This window comes from Panicum virgatum, chromosome 8K (assembly GCF_016808335.1).
Source record: "Panicum virgatum strain AP13 chromosome 8K, P.virgatum_v5, whole genome shotgun sequence".
Lineage (NCBI taxonomy): Eukaryota > Viridiplantae > Streptophyta > Magnoliopsida > Poales > Poaceae > Panicum > Panicum virgatum.
The window spans coordinates 9,498,946-9,509,038 of record NC_053143.1 but is presented as its reverse complement, the minus strand read 5'-3'; the positions used below and the strand labels follow the sequence as shown (position 1 = coordinate 9,509,038).

At 47.6% G+C, this 10,093-nt stretch overlaps 1 long non-coding RNA gene across 1 annotated transcript; it reads right to left on the bottom strand.

The window, feature by feature from the left end:
- Positions 1-393: 393 nt before the first annotated feature.
- LOC120646139 lies at positions 394-1,055 on the bottom strand. Its single transcript, XR_005664292.1, has 2 exons — positions 897-1,055; positions 394-775 (listed from the first exon to the last, which is right to left on the bottom strand). It is a non-coding gene; the product is annotated as an uncharacterized LOC120646139 (long non-coding RNA).
- Positions 1,056-10,093: the final 9,038 nt, after the last annotated feature.

Genomic DNA, 10,093 nt, shown 5'->3' with positions numbered 1-10,093 from the left:
ACTGAAGACCTCTTCATGAATGCCTCAACCAGTTAGCCTTCCACCTCCCAACGTGGTGACTTCAGTTCATACCCAACTAGGAGGGTTGTTCCTAGTATAAATGTCACCTATGTGCTACTAGAAAACAACTTTTGATCAATTGATAAACTGATATGGTATTGCAGCTGCACTGCTGAGTGTACTAATATCGACCTTTTAGTACCGGTTGGTGCTGCCGACCGATACTAAAGGTCTCTATAGGTTATCCATCCACCTCAAAATTCTAAATAGGCCGGTCGCCCAATATTTATTTGAATAGCAAAATAAAACATTGGAGTTTTCTAATTACCGTAGAATTTCCAATTGAATGCCATTTTTTACTAGTTAACAATAGCATAAACACATATGGTGATATGGATAAATTGCTGCATCTTATTACATTATGCAGGTGTTGCCAAAGGACAGTCTAGATATATATATCACTGTAGCAGGAAAAAAAGGTATCCGTGATACTTTGAAAGTTCAGTGATCAAACAACAAACTGCGGGAGCCCCGGAAGAAAAGTTAACTGGTCTGGATTCCGCTCCATCTTGATAGAACATTGTGCTTGAAATATACACAATAGCACTGAGATGGCAGGAACGATAGGATCTGCACCAGGATCTCGTCCGGAAGCTTGTTGAGGTGGTCCGCAGGATCAATCGCCAGAGCTGAAGCTGCCGCGGCGAGAGCTTTCTTCCGGCGTCTCATCACAGGCGCCATTGCTGGATCTTGACGATCAGGGCGCCATCGCTGACTGCAAAGGATAGCAAGTTAGCAACGATGCGAAGAGGGCGAGTGAAGGAAGGGAGGAAGGCAGTTAAGAACGGAGGCCAAGCAAGCAAGATGTGAAGAGGATGCTCAGCAGTTCATCCCACCTGATCGATGGACGGTGGAGAGACGCTTCCTTCCCAGTAATCACCCAACTGTGCAGTCGTCGCTTCAAATAGCCAGCATCTACGGTGGCATTAGAGCCCTGTTTGTTTGAGCTTCTGGGTACTTTTATACCGTTGGTTTTTGGGACCTCCAAAAGTCAAATGGCCTCAAAAGCTAGAAGCTAGAAGCACCTTGTAACGGCGTTCACTGGCGGACCTCTGTGGAGGCCAAACGGGGTACTGGCCCCCCTTGTCAAGCAAATTTCTATGAGATATGGTATATTAGCACTGTTATACAATGGAAGATTAGCTAAATTAGCTAGTTAGCAATAATTGGCCTCTCCTTCCATATGCCTCACGTTCCGCCACTGACGACGGGTTCCTTTAGGTACCTGGCTACTTTCAGCATGCTTGGAATGTTGGGTAGAATTAATATATTGGTTAATTAGATGTTGTTTATTAGTTAATTTTTAGTCTTGACCATATCCTTTTCCCTTTCAAATAATATGCCATTGTGCTCCATAAAGCGAAGTATTCATATTTTTATATTAAATAGGTACCTAATCGCGGCCTGAATAATGCCTTATGTTGGATATGATGCAAATATGCAATGTAAGTATATGCTTCCATGCATTTGGTTTCTTAATTAACCAATTAAATTAAACTAAACTAAGGGAAGCACTCTGCACTCAGCGTGTACATGCCAATCCCTACTTTTCGGAAAGCTAATGGAAAGCAGCTGGCTAATCCATCCTTAATAAGAAAATATAAAAAGGCATCTTGCTAATCTGTCCAACTGTGCTCGTTTACTGAGATGTACGGCTCCCATCTCAGCGTATGAGAGCATGCATTTCTCGATCCTAGCTAGCTAGCTAGCTAGCTTTGTTGTCATCCCGGCCGGAAGGAATCACTGCACGTGCCATGCATGCCCAGCCAATAAACCAACGAGCTGCAGGTAGGTAAAGCTGATCGAAATGATGCTCCAGCTGTCGACCAGGACGCTGGATTTGTTTAGTGAAAGTCCGCTCCAGCCTCCAGCAATCCAAAGTAGTTATATTAAGTAGAAGAGACCTACATGCCACACGCACGTTGATTTAGTTTGGGTAGCCCATTCAGGGCTCCTGATTCTTCACGTAAGCACTATCTTTCTTATAAGAACATGTTAACATTTGAGGTGGTTACGAGCACATGTATAAGGCTATCCGCAGTGGGTACCAGAAGTCTTCCCCTATCCGGTACACCTTCACAGTAAAAACCGCCGCAGCGGCGACCTGGGAGACATACGGTAAAGAAGCGCATGCCTTCCCATCCCCCAAATCGAGCATCGTCCAAGGAGTCCGGTAAAGTGCGGTCATGGCGCGGGGCCCACCTCAGCCGTTGCAGCCCAGCGCTCGCCTCCGCTGCCCCGCGTCGCGCCTGGCCTGAAGCAGGTGCCGGGGAGGCCGCCGCCGCCACTGGGAAGGCGAGGCCAGAGGTCCGCCAGCTGCGAGGAGCTTCCACTGCCGCCTTCCCCTGCTCCTCCTTGGCCGCCGTGGACGCCGAAGCCGCGCCGGAGGAGCCCCTGCTCGCCGCCGGAGCCCCTGCGCGGGGGCCAGCGCCGGGTGCCGCGCCTCTGCGACGCCGCCGCTGCCGCTTTGCCTATGGGCCCAGCCGCGATGCTCCGCATGGGCCTCTGCCGCCGGAGAGGGAGCCGCCACGCACGGCCCCACGTCCTCGCCGTTGTCGCAAATCCGGCAGGGGCCTTGGCTACCGCCGCCTGACGTCCTCGAGGAGCGAGGAGGCGCGGCGTGGTGACGACGTCTTCGAGGAGGAGGCGCGGCGAGGCCGGTGGGGAGGCCGGAGTGCGCCCGCGGCGGCGCTGCTCCCCCGCCCGCGCCGGAGCGCCGGGAAGGGAGGGCGCCGCGGAGGGAGGAGCCCCAAGGAGGCGCGCCACCAGGGATGGCCGCAGCCGCGTGCATGGGAGCTAGGAGAGAGCAGGGGAGGGGGCGACGCGTGTGAAAGGGTGGGGCGGCGCGTGTGGGTGTTGGGAGAAAGAGAGGAGAGAGGGTGGGAGGGAGGGAAAATTGAGTATGACATGTGGACCCCACTCACTTGTAGTTGGTATAGAGGATGTGTTTAGAGTATGACGAGTGCGGGAGAAATGAGGATAGATGAGAGAATCTCGATGTCCAGGACAAAATATTCTTTTGGATGATGAATTTTAGAGTACGACGAGTGCGGATAGCCTTGTTAACAAGGTTCTAATTCGTATGTACATATCTTAGCATGCGATGTGGGTACATAGGTGGGTATAGAAAGGTATGGTGAGAAAAGAAATAGCTTTTTGACAGAAACGTTCTCAAACATGCGACACGGGCGACACGCACATAATTTAGTATTTTAGTTTGGGTAGCCCATCTAGGACTTAGTTTGGGTAGCCCATCTAGGGCTCCCAGTTCTTCACGCAAGCACCGTCTTTTTTTTATAAGGACACGTTAGCATTTGAGTTGAGGTGGTTACGAGCAGATGTATAGGTTTCTAATTCGTAGTGCGATGTGGGTGCCAGATACGATAGGTGGGTATAAGAAGGTGTGGTGAGAAAAGAAATAGCTTTTTGGTAGAAAATAAAGATGTGTCTGTAATGAAAGTTGTAAACCTTGTAACACAGAACTCAAAAAATTTTAGTTTGAATTTTCTGATATTTATTTTATGTTTAAATGAATTTACACCTTGTAGCTCTACACAACTTTATAGTTCTTAACTTTACAACCAGGCCCCTAACTTTAAGCATTGAGGACCCTGAAAAGATCTTGATCTTTGCAATGTGGTCCTTAGGCGTGGCTGCCGTGGAGGGGCTTCAAATTTCGGCGATGTTAGGCTGCGCCGGGGGCGAGGGGTGGTGGGGAGCACGAGGGGCTCGCTTGGGGCCGATTTGAGGCAAGAAACGGGGCTGGAGGTGGACGGGAGAGAGCGGGCTTAAGAACAGGGGCTCGGGCAACCGTGAAGCTCGGTCTCCGGAGAGACTCCGGTGAGGTAGGTGTGGCCGGGGTTGGGCAGGGAAGCAACAGGGGGCCGAGGGCCACCCATGCAGGGGCAAGGCTAGGGCGGAGGGAGGCCGGAGGTGGGGGCTCACCATGAGGGGCGCTCGGCAATGGAGACCGTGAAGCTCACGTGCGAGCAGAGGGAGGAAGGGGCGCCGACAGAGCGCGACGAGAGGGACCGCAAGAGAGGACTGTGGGCGGCCAGGCGCGGCGGTCGTCCGGTGGTGGAGACTTGAGGAAGAGGGAGGCAGGGGTGCATGATAGGCCGGCGGGTGTTTTCGGTTCGGCGGGTAAGAGTAACACGCGGTGACAAAAAATTATGCTTTTGGCAGAAACACTCTCTAACTACTCACGGTTTCTATGGATCTACATCCCCTCCCACCTTTCTCGATGTCACACCCCAAAATTTCAATTTTGGGTTGTGAATATCTTTTTGAATAAAATTATCCATTTTCTAAATTTCTAAGAATTTTCCAGATTATTTTGGTAATTATTCTCATTTTTTTTCTCTAGACCTAAATCCATTTAATGGAAAGTTCTAGAATTCTTTTCACGAGATTGAAGTACTTTATTCAGACTCCTCGTGTCTCAAACTATCTCCAAAATTTTTTTCCTTAGAATTAATTGGGATTTTCAATATATTTTTCGTGGATCAAAAGATTTATCTTGCTTTTCTAGATTTATTTTTAACCACGAAAATATATTCTGAGCAATTGAAATCTTTTCTCTTTTCTTCCCAAATTGGATTCCACTTGTTTTACCCTCATCGAGTTTCCAATTCTCTAATCTTTTATCTCGATCAAATCATGCTTGAAACGACATTGCCACGTCGAGGTCAACCTGTTTGGCCAGTACCCATGGCCCCTCCATCGCCAGACGCCGCACATAGGCCACCGTTGCTGTTTGGACGAGCGAGCGCCGCACCATGCAACTTGACGTTGTCAGGAAGCGGCGGTTCAAGCCTACGGCATCCGCCTCAACGCGCGAGTCCCCCGTGCCTCACCTCGTCCTCGTCACGCACAGTGCAGCTGTGCCCTGCCCCTTTCTTCGCCACGCTTAACAGTAGCATGCACGGCACCAAATCGTGAGCTCTTGCCTCTTATCTGAACTAAACGGAAACAGCTAGCTTGACATTCTAACAAGCTATCTAACCAACACGTACAAGGTTCACCCTTGATCCACTCTGTTGCCGTCCGAGTCCGAGTTCCACATGCTGCTATCTTGGACGTCGCCAGCTAGGTCGCCCCGGCCCTAAGTCGCGTGCCCAAACGATCCGACCCCCTCGACCCAGCCACAAAGCTCTACGTACGTGTCTTGCCCCAGCTGTTTCTTCCCTGCGTGCAACACGCACATGCCGCTGCGAAACCCTCGACCCCTGGCCCCTGCTCGTGAAGCCCTAGGCCGCCGCCAGGATCTCGAAGAGCAGACCGCCGCTGCCCCTGACCCTCGCCTCGCCCACCTGCGGCGCTCCCTTTGCTCACGCGACGCTCACCCTGCGCACTGCCGTCGCCCAGAAGCAAGTCATCGCCGGCCACCGCAGCACAGCAGGAAACATACACCATCGCGCCCTTCGTTCGAGTCGGCCACCTCGACGATTGCCCGTGAGGGTAGCTGCTAACTCGTCACCCACGGAGCAGACAGCCGCCGCCATCGCCGACCTCGATCCCGGCCGACCCCTGTGATCCCCCGCCGCCGGTAAGACCTAAAACGACAACGAGAACCCCTCCGCCTCCTACTCCTTTTCCCTCACTCGTTCGACTTCCTCAGGCAAGGGACCGCAGGAGATTTGAAGCACCAGAGCTCCAGCGGCCATGAACGGGAAGGAGAAAGCCATTATCTTTTTGCAGTAAGGCCTCTCACGAATCCTCTTTGGCTCTTTGCTTATTCTGTGAGTCTACGGCCCTTTGTAGAAAACCCCAAGATAGGTTTGGTCCTCGCAGTTCAGCCCAAGCATCATCACCAGAAGCCACGGTTATGTGCAGATCACCGCCGCAAGGGATCGATGGGTGCACGTCGGAGCCATCGCCTTTTTGCCGCGTCTGTTGGCCGCCGGACCAATCCAGCACCACCGTGATGACTCCCTCGTCGAGACGAACCCGTTTTGCCAGTTTTCGTCGGCCCTTCATCGCCGGCCGCCGTCGACCGTGGTGCCGCCGCTGCTAAACTGCTCCATCCTGACCACCGCTCCGACTCGTGTCTTTCTTGGTAGCATCTCGGTGAGAACCTCTCCAAGTCTTTCCCTTTCTCTACCTTGTCTCTCCATGTTTACTGTTGCCGCTGCTATCTTCTGCCGTTACAGCATGCTAATAAGTGTGGTCACGCACATCAGGTGCAAGAGTATAGCTCTATGCATGCTCATGTCCATACGGGCAAGCAAAACTACCAGCACGTGAATGTGTGGCTAACCGAAACAGCCGGCCAGAATCTTTTCACGTCGAGTTCATTACTTCCACCAATATTTGATTCGTTGGTCCATATTCATTTATTCAATTAATTTGCTTTCTTTTCGTTCAACTTCAGTGCTAGCCCATCAGTCCTGATATATAACACTGCACATTGATATCATATTAATAATTAGCTTCATATTGCCTCCGTGGTATAATATTTAATTATCAAATTATTACTATGCCATTGCACCGCAGTATGAAATTAAATTATTAAAGTGATACACTACTTTCTGATGTGCACATGTTTTTCTAATGATTTATTCTTGTATCATCATCTCACGTGCAATATCTAAAACATTCTTCTTGTCGGATGAGATTTACCTAAGCCTATCTTCCTCATTTTATATCTGAGTTTAATGTTTCTTGTGCTCTTGCGATTGTAGCTTTGAGCCCTCTCCTTTAGTTCGTTCTTGTAATGCTTTTCTTTTGTTTAGAGCTGTGTTCTTAGCAGTGCTCGTTTGCTTGTTTCTTGTATGTTTGTCCCGATGCTTGTTGCGAGTAGAAAGGAATGCAGTTCGAGAGTTGTGAAGACGAAGATATGCAAGAATAAGAGTTGAAGATTCTGAGCAGTTATTATCTGGATTTAAGGCAAGTATATTCCTTGATCATACTTTGTCCTAATAACATTTACTTTATGCTTACATGCATTAAATTGATGGGTACCTATCATCCTTATTGTTTATCCATGTCCTTGAATAGCCGGGTTACTTTTATAAAAGTCTTTTGGGTAGTTTGTTTAGTGGCTGAACAATAGTTATGGGTGGTTTATAATAATGATATTTGAGACATGATGCTCTACTTGATACAGTTTTGGAACAATATGATGAATTGGTGAACTTAATTAAAATCAACCAAGGAGAACCACCCGGAAAAACAGCGCAACCACAAGGATTACATGGCTCTGGTCTTGGTTGATTAATTAGATTTCTCTAGCTTGTTAGTAGCTTACCGAAAGGCGCAAGAGGGGGAACTAGGTTCAAGAGGGGTTGAAGCACATCTAGGCCGATAAATGCTAATGGTAAGTTTTGGTGATTAATGACAACCGTATGCGACTAACGTGTGTTTTGAAGGAAAAATTAATGAATCGATTAGTCTCATATGAAATGTGAAAGGAGACCCTTCAATTCGAAACAATCATGCATGCCAAGAACTAAATTTCAAAGATTAAGGACCTTTCTAGTGTCAAGTGTCACAAGGAGATGAAGGACACTTGATTTAGCTAGATTTTATAGTTTCTAGTTCTTGACCGTACTATTAAGAGGGGTTCTTGAGTTAGTAGCTTGACCAAAATTGAGTTGGCCTTAGAGATCTAGCACACTCGCTCAAAAACAGCTCAAGATAGTCAAAAGAAGTCAACAAAACACTTGAAAGAAGAAATAATCGAAGTAACATTCAACTCCCAGTCAATTCAGCTGAAAACGAAGAAAAACAGTAGCACCGGTTTAACCGATGCCTTAGCATCGGTGCATCCGACTCTTGGCGGAAGGTCCGATGCCCTGTCGGCCCATCTCTTCTGGATGCAAGCTGCAATCAAGTCAAGTTACTCTATATCACCGGTTGAACCGATGGTCCCAAGCAAAGCACCGGTGCATTAGATGTACTTTGTTCCAGAGAGCATGTTTGGTGGACCTCAACTCGCCTTCTGCACCGGTTGAACCGACGCTTTAGAAACAACCATCGGTGCATTAGATGTACTATGTTCCAGAGAGTTTGTTTGAGTGGACGTGAGAACTTCTTCAGCACCGGTTGAACCGATGCTCTTTCGAAGCATGCACCGGTGCAATGACGCAAGCCTGGATACTGTGTCAGAACCCCCAACAGCTACTATTTGAACATAGAGAGACCGGTTGAACCGACGACATCAACTTTAACCCCATCGGTTCTTCCGATGGTCACAATTTTTTTGCAGTCGACTTCCAACAGCTATGTGACCCTCTCCACTCTATATAAGGGCACCCCCTGGCTCATTTAAGCTGCCTTTGACGCATTGAATAACTGAGGCCACCCTTGAGAAGTGAAGAGAGAGCTTTGAGCAATGAGATGAAGATCTAGAGCACTAATTGTGTTTCAACCTTGAAGATTTCAACCTTTGCAAGTGTAGCAAGTGTGCTTGAGCTAGGGCCAACTGAGTGTAGGTCAAGTGAAGGCTTAGGAGCTTGTTACTCTTGGTGTTTGACGACACCTAGACGGTCTTGGTGATTGGAAGGTTCTTGGTGAGCTCTTGGAGTTTGTGGGAGCCCCAAGAAGAGAAGCTTGTACATGGCGTGAAGCTCGCCGTTTCGGAGATTGAGAATGAGCAATCTTAGTGATCACTTGCTCCTTGGTGAAGCAAGGGAGCAATACCCTTGTGTGGGTGCTCCAATGTGGATTAGGTGGGAGCATCAACTCCTCGATACCACGGGGAAAAAATCTGGTTGTCTCTTGTCTCTTGCATTACTTCAAGCAATTAATTCCATTTTGTTCTTGTTCTTACTCTTGATTGCTTGTAGTTTTACTAGGACAACTTGCATGATAGTGTGACCTCTTGTTTAGGATTTGATCTTGCTAGTGTGCTTTTGTCTAGACAAGATGATCATGATAGTGTGTTTTCCAACCTAAGGATCTTTTGCTATTATGCTCTAGTTGATAGGTTTCAAACTTCTAGATTGGGCAATACTAGTTTAGGTTAAGGACTCGATAGAAATTTGAAAAAGTCCCAATTCAACCCCTTCTTCTTGGGCCTCGTTCCTTTCAATTGGTATCAGAGCATAGGCTCTCTTTAATAGGCTTAAAATCCTAGAGACCTTTCAATTGGTATCAGAGCATAGGCTCTCTTTAATAGGCTTAAAATCCTAGAGATGGCCCCAGAGAGTAGTGGATCACCCAAGTTAGATGGGAGAAACTATAGCTATTGAAAAGCTTGCATGGCGGGTTATCTTGAGGCTCTTCATACCATATGTTGGGAGGTCACCGAGAAACCTATTGTTGGTGCTTGGAATGAAGACCAAATAAAATATCATGCTATAGCCAAGAATGCTTTGTTTGATGCTCTTAGTGAGGAGATATTCACTCATGTTCATAGTAAGAAAACTGCTCACGAAATTTGGAAAGAGCTTGAGACCATTCATGTTGGGTCTATAAAGCTAGTTGAGACATGATCAAAGAAAAACTCAATAATTTCAAAATGTTCCCCAATGAGCTAGTTGAAAAAATATATGCTAGATTGAATGTGTTTGTTGAGGACATTAATGCGCTTGAAATTTATCCTTTGTCTAATAGTGATATCATTCGGAAGATTCTCCACTCACTTCACAAGCCCAAGTACAACATTGTCACCTCATTGCTCTATGAGAAAGATCTCTCAACGCTTGAAGTGGGTGAAGTTGTTGGAAGAATTCGATCTCATGAGATGTTCCTCTTGGGAGAAGTTGATCCTCCACAAGTCAAGAAGGATCTTGCACTCAAAGCTAAGAGTGATCACAAGTCCAAGAAGAAGAATAAATGCAAGACTCCCTCACCAAGCTCAAGTGATGGTGAGGCTAGTAATGATTCAAGTGATGAAGATGGTGATGTTGATCTTGCACTCCTCATGAGAAAGACTTCCAAGATGATGTCAAGGCTAAACAAGAAAGGGTACAACTATGATCCAAAGAAGAACAAATTTTGTACCCAGAGAAGCAATGACAATGACAAGAAGATGTACTACAATTGTGGCAAATATGGGCTTCTCTCCTATGATTGTCCCGAACCCTCA